This window comes from Artibeus jamaicensis, unplaced genomic scaffold, assembly GCF_021234435.1.
Source record: "Artibeus jamaicensis isolate MK-2021 breed Jamaican fruit bat unplaced genomic scaffold, CSHL_Jam_final scaffold_916, whole genome shotgun sequence".
Taxonomy (NCBI): Eukaryota; Metazoa; Chordata; class Mammalia; order Chiroptera; family Phyllostomidae; genus Artibeus; species Artibeus jamaicensis.
In genome coordinates, this window is record NW_026522059.1 from 63659064 (window position 1) to 63669515 (window position 10452).

At 37.6% G+C, this 10452-nt stretch overlaps 1 non-coding gene across 1 annotated transcript; it reads left to right on the top strand.

Annotated features, from left to right (window-relative positions):
• The first annotated feature begins 1158 nt into the window (after positions 1 to 1158).
• On the top strand, positions 1159 to 1265 carry LOC119054817 (U6 spliceosomal RNA). Its single transcript, XR_005083584.2, has one exon. It is a non-coding gene; the product is annotated as a U6 spliceosomal RNA (small nuclear RNA).
• Positions 1266 to 10452: the final 9187 nt, after the last annotated feature.

The window sequence follows — 10452 nt, forward strand, 5'->3', positions numbered from 1 at the left end:
CTGCATCCTAGCATAATTTTAATTCCCTTCTTAACCCCATCCTAATCAAAGCTCAATGTCTTCTTTTTCCTTTTACCTTATCCATTCTTTCGTCTTTTGTTTTTCCATAATAGAATGTAATGAGCCATTGAGAAATACCGGATGTGAGCAAGAAAAAAATACATGTATCTTTCTGGAGGACAAAGTAGTGTATTTGGGAGGCTATGAATTTTAAAACCAGAGTTTGCATATAGTTCAAGGGAAAAATAAAATACTTTCACACAATACCTTTCTCTTTATGGATCAGATAGGTTCAGCTTTATCTGTTGCAGAAAAGAGGGAAGTGAGGGAGTAAGAGAGGAAGGAAGAGAAAATCCTTTTACTGCTTATTACATCTGTATATACACACATTTATAAATGTACTATGTGTTATATACATACAGACTGGGCTACTGTCAGCCACTGGGTGCTAGGTCCTATGCTAAGCCTATTTTTCCTCAATTAATCTTTCCTGTGATCCTAAAAGTATAGGGTCATGATCTCTAGTACGTACCAGGAAATTATGGTTCAGAGAAGTTAAGCACCTTGCTGATGTCAGCAGAGTTAAGGGGTAGAAACTGTCTCATTCCAAAGCCCAAGCTCTTGGCACCATACTGCAATACCTCTGATTACCCAAGTTCAGGTATGTTTTATTCCTCAAGTATAGATGACTGAAAAATAGTAATTCTGTGGACAAAGTAACAAAATAATTACAGGTACTCATGGCTTGTCCTAAAATGAATTTTCCAAAAGAAAAGAGGAGGATATATTTAAAACCTACAAAGAACCTGGCTGGTATGGCTCAGTTGGATCATTATTCCATAGATGGAAAGGTTGTGGGTTTGATTTTTTGTGAGCGCACATGCCCAGGTTGAGGTTTAATTGCTGGTCTGGGCACATAAGAGAGGCAACCCGTCAATGTTTCTCTCTCACATTGATATTTCCTCCCTTCCTCTTTAAAGCAATGAGAAAATGTCCTTCAGTGAGGATAAAAATAAAAAAAAGTAGAAAGATATAAATTTGATTCACTTCATGTTATATGAGGTTACATTGGTATATGTGTTAAGTATTTAAGCATATGGAATACAGTAGTACTAGATACAGAAACCCCAATATTCCCACATTCAGAAATGAAAAATAGTGCTCACTTTGGCAGCACATATACTAAAATTGGAACAATACAGAGAAGATTAGCATGGCCCCTTTGCAAGGATGACATGCAAATTCATGAAGCATTCCATATTTTTAGGATAGGATTATCAAGATGGAGGACAAAGTAGAAAGCATCTCACAGAAAGAGCAAGAAAATGAAAAGAGGCTCAGAAAGAATGAAGAGGGATTAAGAGAAATGAAAGATAATATGAAACATAATAATATCTGAATAATGGGAATAACAGAATGAGAAGAAGAAGAACGAGGTATAAAAAATGTATTTGAAAGAGTAATGAGAGAAAATTTCCCTAATTTGATGAGAGAAAAAGTCACACAAATCCAAGAATCACAGAGAGTCCCAATCAAGAGGAACTCAAGGAGGCCCACTTCAAGACACATCATCATCAAAATGGCAAAATTCCAAGACAAAGAGAGAATCTTAAAGGCAGCAAGGGAGAAAAAAGAAATAACATACAAGGGCGTCCCAATAAGGTTATCCACTGACTTCTCAATGGAAACACTCCAAGCAAGAAGAGATTGGCAAGAAATATTCCAAGTAATGAGAAACAGAGGCCTACAACCAAGGCTACTTTGCCCAGCAAGGCTCTCAATCAAGATAGAAGGCCAAATAAAGAGCTTCCAAGACAAAAGAAGCCTAAAAGAATACACTTCCACCAAAGCAGCTCTACAAGAAATACTAAAAGGACTGCTTTAAGGGAAGGAATGAAAAGAGGGAGACAGAGAGGAACACAGGTACAAAAATGGCAATGAATAAGTACCTATCAATAATAACCTTAAACGTAAATGGATTAAATGCTCCAATCAAAAGACACAGAATAACTGCATGGATTAGAAAGCATGACCCACACATATGCTGCCTACAAGAGACCCACCTCAGGACAAAAGATCATCACAGACTAAAACTGAAAGGCTGGAAACAAGTTTTCCAAGCAAATGGACAAGAAAAAAAAAGCTGGGGTAGCAATTCTGATATCGGACAAAATAGACTTCAAAAAAAAGGGCCATAAAGAGAGACCCAGAAGGTCACTTCATTATACTCAAGGGAAGAGTCCACCAAGAAGACATTAACATCGTAAACATATATGCACCAAACATAGGGGCACCCAAATATATCAAGAAAATCTTAGAGGACTTCAAGAAAGATATTGACAGCAATACAATTATAGTAGGGAATTTTAACACACCACTGTCAAAAATGGACAGATCTTCCAAACAAAATATCAACAAAGATATTGTGGAATTAAACAACACCCTAGATGAAATGGACTTAATTGATATATACAGAGCCCTTCATCCCAAAGAAGTTAAATACACATTCTTTTCAAATGCACATGGAATATCCTCAAAGATAGACCACATGATAGGACACAAAACTAGCCTCAAAAAATTCAAGAAAATTGAAATCATCCAAGTATCTTCTCTGACCACAAGGAACTGAAACTGGAAACCAATCCCAAAGAAAAAAGCCCAAAGCACCCAAAATCATGGAGATGGAATGGTATGCTATTAAACAACAGATGGGTCAAGAATGAAATTAGGGAAGAAATCAAAATGTTTCTGGAAACAAATGAAAATTATCTCACAACAACTCAAAACTAATGGGACACAGCAAAGGCAATCCTGAGAGGGAAGTTTATAGGAATACAGGCCTACCTAAAGAAGACAGAAACATTTCAAACAAACAACCTAACCCTACACCTCCAAGAGCTCGAGGAACAACAACAAAGACAGCCCAGAGCAAGGAGAAGGAAGGAAATAAGCAAGATTAGAGCAGAACTAAATGACATAGAGACTAACAGCACAATTTTAAGGATCAATGAATCCAGGAGTTGGTTCTTTGAGAAGATAAACAAAATAGACAAGACTTTAAGTAGGCTCATCAAGAAAAGAAGAGAGAAGACACAAGTAAACACAATCAGAAATGAAAGAGGAGAGATTACAACCGATACCACAGAAATAGAAAGGATTGTAAGAAATTACTATGAAGAACTGTAGGCCAAGAAATTTGAAAACCTAGGGGAAATGGACACATTTCTAGAAAAATACAATCTTCCAAAACTCAATGAAAAAGAAGCAGAAATCTAAATACACCAAAGCAGTAAAAGAAATTGAAGCAGTAATCAAAAAACTCCCATCACACAAAAGCCCTGGACCAGATGGTCTCACAGGAGAATTCTACAAAGCATTTAAGGAAGATCTAACCCCTATTCTCCACAGACTATTCCAAAAAATCCAGAAGGATGGAAAACTCCCAAATTCTTTTTATGAAACCAGCATTATCTTAATTCCAAAACCAGATAGAGACACAACAAAGAAAGAAAACTTCAGGCCAATATCGCTGATGAACATAGATGCTAAAATCCTCAACAAAATATTGGCAAATTGCATCCAACAATATATCAAAAATATCATACACCATGACCAAGTGGGATTCATCCCAGGGATGCAAGGATGGTTCAATATTCGCAAATCAGTAAATGTAATACATCACATAAACAAAAGCAAAGACAAAAACCACATGATCATATCAATAGGTGTAGGAAAAGCTTTTGATAAGGTACAACACCCACTTATGATAAAAACACTCAGCAAAGTGGGAATACAGGGAGCATTCCTCAATATAATAAAGGCCATATATGATAGACCTACAGCCAACATCATACTCAATGGGAAAAAACTGAAAACTTTTCCACTAAGATCAGGAACAAGACAATGTGTCCATTTTAACCACTTCTATTCAACAGAGTATTGGAAGTTTTAGCCACAGCAATCAGGCAAGAAAAGGAAATAAAAGGCATCCAAATAGGAAAGGAGGAAGCAAAACTGTTACTCTTTGCAGATGACATGATAGTGTACATGGAAACTCCTATAGACTCTACCCCAAAACTGCTCAAACTAATTAATGAATTTGGCAAAACAGCTGGTTACAAAGTCAATATCCGGAAATCAAAGGCATTTTTATATACCAACAATGAATCAACCGAAGGAGAAATCAAGGGAAAAATCCCATTTGATATAGCAAAAAGAAAAATAAAATATCTGGGAATAAACCTAACCAAGGAGGTAAAAGACCTGTATGCAGAAAAGTACATAGCCCTGAAGAAAAAAATCAAGGAAGACACAAACGAATGGAAACATATACCTTGTTCATTGATTGGAAGCATTAATACCATCAAAATGTCCATACTACCCAAAGCAATATACAGATTCAATGCAATACCTATTAAAGTACCAATGGCATATTTCACAGACATAGAACAAACACTCCCACAATTTATATGGCACCATAAACGACCCCGAATAGCAGCTGCACTTTTGAGAAAGAAGAATGAAGTAGGGGGGATCACAATACCTGATATCAAACTCTATTACAAGGCCACTATAATCAAAACAGCCTGGTACTGCCATAAAAACAGGCACATCGACCAATGGAACAGAACAGAGAGCCCAGAAATCAACCCAACTCTCTACAGTCAATTAATATTTGACAAAGGGGGCAGTAACATAAAATGGAGTAAAGATAGCCTCTTCAACAAATGGTGTTGGGAGAACTGGACAGCTACATGCAAAAAAATGAAACTTGAGCACCAACTTACACCATACACCAAAATAAATTCAAGGTGGATAAAAGACTTAAATATAAGCCATGACACCATTAAAGTCCTAGAGGAGAACATTGGAAAGAAAATCTCAGATATTCCAAGCAGCAGCATTTTTACTGATATGTCACCTACAGCAAGGAATATAAAGGAAAGAATAAACCAATGGGATCTCATCAAAATAAAAAGCTTCTGCATGGCTAAAGAAAACAGTATTAAATTAGCAAGACAACCAACTGTATGGGAAAACATATTTGCCAATGATACCTCAGACAAAGGTTTAATCTCCAAAATATACAAAGAACGTACAAGACTCCGCTCTAAGAAGACACCCAACCCAATTAAAAAATGGGAAAAGGCCCTGGCCGATGTAGCTCAGTGGATTGAGCGCCGGCCTGCGAACCAGACAATCGCGGTTCAATTCCGAGTCAGGGCACATACTGGGGTTGCAGGCAGGTTCCCTGTAGGCCGGTTCCCAGCAGGGGACACATGAAAGGCAACCATACATTGATGTTTCTCTCCTACTCTCCTTCCCTTCCCCTCTAAAGATAAATAAATAAAATCTTTAAAAAAATGGGAAAACGACTTGAACAGACACTTCTCTAAGGAGGACATAGAGAACATCCAGAGACACATGAAGAGATGCAAATTAAAACCACAATGAGATAGCGCTTTACACCAGTCAGGGTGGCTATCATAAACAGAGCAACAAACAACAAATGTCGGAGAGGTTGTGGGGAAAAGGGGTCCTTAGTTCACTGTTGGTGGCATTGCAGACTGGTACAACCATTATGGAAAACAGTATGGAATTTTCTCAGAAAAATAAATATCGACCTGCCTTTTGACCCAGCAATTCCATTGCTAGGATTATATCCTAAGAATCATAAAACATCAATTTCAAAGAACCTATGCACCGCAATGTTCATAGCAGCACAATTTGCAATAGCCAAGAGTTGGAAGCAACCTAGGTTCCCATCAGTAAACGAATGGATCAAAAAATTGTGGTACATATACACAATGGAATTCTATGCAGCAGAGAGAAAGAAGGAGCTACTACCCTTTGCCACAAGGTGGGTGCTGGCCGCCGCCTTCACTGCTCTTGTGTTTGCTCAGGTCCCCAAGACCCCATTGATCTGCCGGTGTCTCCTTACTGTCTATTCCTTCAGTGTCTGTCACAATCTCTGGTCTCTTATTTTCATAAATACTTGGGAACTGTTGGCTGTTTGCACTTGTCCTCCATAGATCTGCCAGTATTTTCTCCCATGTGTACAGGAAATGGAATTCTCTCTGTCCTACTTCGTTGCCATCTTACTTCCTCCTCTCTTCTTCTTCTTGAAGAAGTCCCTTTAGCATTTTTTGGCTGGTTTGGTGGAGGTTCATTATTTCAGCCAACTTTTGTATGGGAAACTCTTTATTTTGCCTTCCATTTTAATTTAAAGTAGTCTTGATTATAGGCCTTTAGTTTTTGTTACTGGAATATTTCTTGCCATTCCTTTAGGCTTCTTATGCTTTTATTGAGAAATCAGCTGCTATTCTTTTTGGAACTTGCTTGTGTGTTACTTTCTATTTCTCCCTTGCTGCCTTTAAGATTCTCTCTTTGTCTTTAAAACTTGTCATTTTCATTATGACGTATCTTGCAGTAGTCTTCTTTGGGTTCCACTTAATTGGGACCCTATGTGCTTCAAACTTGCATGGCTTTTCTCCTCAGGTTCAGGAAATTTTTTGTCATGTTTTTTTCAAACACAGTTTCTACTCCTTGCTCCTTTTCTTCTTCTTCTGGTATTCCTATGATTCAAATATAGTTGTGTTTCATGTCGTTTTACAGTTTCCATAAGCTCTATTCATATTTTTTTAGTCTTTTTTTCATGCAGCTGCCATACCTGTGTGTTTCTTTATACTTTGTCTTCCAGTTCATTAAGTCAGTCCTCTGCCTCATCCTGCTTGCTTGTAATTTCTTCTAGGGTGACTTTTATTTCTGAAATTGCACCCTTCATTTTTCCTGGTTATTGTTTTTAGTTTCTATTTCCTTTTTCATACTGTTATTATTGTCACTCAGTTTCCTATAGTGGTCGGTGAGTTCCTCTTAAGCATCCTTATAAAGATGCTTTTGAATTCTATGTCTGATAGTTTTCTCACCTCTATTTCAGTTAGCTCTTTTATCTGGGAATCTTCCATTGCTTTTGATTTTAGGCTCTTTCTTTGTCTTTTCATTTTAGGTGACTCTTTTTGTTTGTTTCTGCAATTCTAGGTGCACTGCTTTGCCAGATATCTTTTTAGGGTGAACTTCTGTGGTAAGATTTCTGTGGGATTTGGTGGTGTGGTCTCTTCAATCTCCTTGTCTGGATGTTCTAGGATTGCCCTTTCTTCTGCTTGTGGGGGCTCTCTTGTTGTACTTGGGCTTTACCTGTTGGTGGCCCCTATGTTGGTGGGTCCTCCCCTCTGACAGGTTTACTGGTATTCACAACTCCCACCTTGTTTCTATGCTGTTGGACGGGTGTTGGTTAACAAAGCCATATTACCAGATTACCAAGGCTATGCTTGCTAAAAGAATGCCCCCCTACCACATCGGCACTCTCAACCATGATAGAACTAAAATTAGTAAATGTGAAGGATTTTAGAAAGGGAATATGAGATGACTACAAGAAGAGAAAATATCGTTCTATGGTAAGGGGGGGGAATTGATAAGAGTTCAGATAGAGCTGAGGCAAAGAAAGGGAGAGAGCAAAATTTACAATGTAAGGATAACATGAAAGGGCTATGAGAACAGTGGATTAGAAATGGGAAGAGTAAACTATGAGGTTTGCAATGCAGTTGAAAATGTACTGTGTGGTGGACTCCAGCTAGCAGAGTCTGCCTGTTGTGGCTAACAATGAGAATGAATGCATAGGTGACAATAATCCTGTGGAGAAAAAGGAAACAGCACGACTACTCTCTCAAGGGGAGAGAGCCTATGCATGCCTTGGCCACTTCCTCAAGAGGGGGGTGCCCTGACCCCTGCCTAGATAGGCTTTTATTGTTTTCCTCGGGTCTTACATCAAAGAAAGGTTTATTATCTATTACATAGAATATTATTGTCTACATTTTAGGTACAATGAAGAAAATGAAAATAACATGCAGAGGGGAATGGCGATGAGAAATCGCCATTGGGAATCTGTCCTTGGGAAAACTCATACAGGCTTTGGATATTACTTTGAAGATAGACAATACACATTTGTTGTTTTAGACCAGGGTGATGGAGTTTTAGCAAGAGCAAGCCATAACAATCTGTATGCATTTTCTAAGTCTGATTCCCAGGGAAAAACTCGATTTGAAGGTCTGGCTCCTGCCCACCACTTCACTTATATAGGTTTTCCATACAGAGCTGAGTCACATTTGCCAGACTTAAACAAACCGGTCCCCTACAGTACTGGACCAATGGGAGCAAAGTTGCTGAAAACCCACAGTAGGGTCAGTCATATCAACAGTGGAATGAAATTTAATGAAGTGGAATTTGAATAAGAATATTGTTGAAAAGTGAAAATAAATATGAGATATCTACAGCAAAGACAAATGATTTTTAGAGAAGTAAAAAAGCTAACTAATAAGAATAAGGAGTAAAGCCAAGGCTGAAAGAAAGGGGAAAAAAGAGAGAAGAAAGAGGAAAAAAGAGAGGAAACAATGAGATAAAGTTTTTTGCTCAACTGATCAGGGGTAGGGCAAAGGTGAAATAGAATAAGAGAGTGGGAGAGTATTCTATGGGATTTAAAGTACTAACAAGTAGTGAAAATAGGAGATCCTTTGGAGAAGCACAACAATAATCAAGATATTTTACCCAACCAGCCACTTTTTATAAATGGTGAAAAAGAATTAAGACTCTAATTATAAGGAAAAAAGGATGTGAGGTGACTTTAGAAAGCAGAGCATTTATATCAGGTTAGATGGAGGAGAAACAGTGAGAGTAACAGATATACACTTAGTGTGTGAGAAAATAAAGTTAACCTATGGTACATTTATACAATGGAATACTATGCATCAGAAAGAAAGAAGGAGCTCCTACAATTTGTGACAGCAGAGGTGGAACTGGAGAGGATTATGCTAAGTGAAATAATCCAGGTATTGAGGGACAAATACCATATGACCTCACCTTTAAGTGGAACCTAATCAACAAAAACAACAAGCAAAAGAAATATAAACAGAGACTCTGAAATTAAGAACAACTGATGTAACCAGAGGGGAAGTAGGAGGGGATAATGGGGGGAAAAATTTTCAGGGACAACTATAAAGGACACATGGACAAAACCAAGGGTGGGTGGAAATATGAGAGGGAGGTGGAGATTGCTGGGGTTAGGGGAGGAGAGTGGCAGAGGATAAATGCAGACAACTGTAATTGAACACTAAAATAATTTATTAAAAAATAAATAAATTTAACCACAACAATAATAAAGCTCAGGATGATGGCAAAATGGATTAACAATATGGCAGATTGCTGTGTGGGATTTGGAATAACTATAGTACAATAAAAATATATAATCTTAATAAAAAGAATGAAAAGTAAAAGACCAAGAGTAGTATGTTATTGGAATATGAATGAAGTGAAAGAAGAAAAATTAAATGCAACATGAAAGGTATAATAAAGAAAACAAAACAAAAAATGAAATCAAATTAATTTTTAAAAATTACATGGAAAGAAAAGAGTGAAAAAAAAAAGAACCATGTGAGTTCTGAAGTCTCAGCTATTGGTCTTTGTCTTCTGACTTCTTTCTGGATTGTGTCTTATTTTCTCACAGCTCCAGGTCTTATTGTCTTACTTGCCCCTTTTTAATCATCCTTTGTACTCTTTGACTTCCAAACTTCATATCAGCTGGGATTCTGTTGGCTGTTCACTCTCTTCTTCAGAAGATCAGCTAGGTGTCTCAGTTGGGTGCAAAAGCAAGTGGGTTAGTTCCCATCTACCTTGCATCTCTCTTCCCAACAAAACAAAACATTTTTTGACCACACACCCCTCTCCAACTGCAGAGCCATTTTTCAATTCCTTTCAAGCATAAGTCAGAATTGACCACATTCACTCAGTCTAGTTGCTCTATGGCTATTCTCCTCTCAACCACACTTAAATCTACTTTTTGCCCTGACTTCTACATTGATACTCTCAAAGTAATGTTTGTTTGTTTTATTATTTATTTATTTTACAATAAAAATAACATTTTTTACACTCATGGCTACATAACAACATTTAGGTAAACTATGACCACATATACCACAGTGTTCACATGCGGTTATAATAGAGTTGAAAAATTCCTATCACCCAGTGATGTCATATTACGTTGCTACAATACTACTGTTTTCTGCCATCTAAGTCTATAGATGTTGATGTTGTCAGCTAGAAATAACTGGGGCCACTCAGCTGGACCAGGTGAGCTTCCCACAGACATCCCTCCCTTCTAAACCAATGTAACAATTTGACTAACCCTTGTAGTTCTTACTATGATTACAAGACACCCTTCAGCAATCACCATTTGGAAGCTTTGAAGAAAAAAGGCAGGAACCAGGAACAGAGAAGTTCCCTTCAGCCTGAATCAAACACACATACACAGACACACAGACACCCACAGATTTTTGGTTTGATAAGATCTCATGTTTTTTCAAGATGAGTAATAATAAAAAAGAATCCAGTTCAAGACCTATG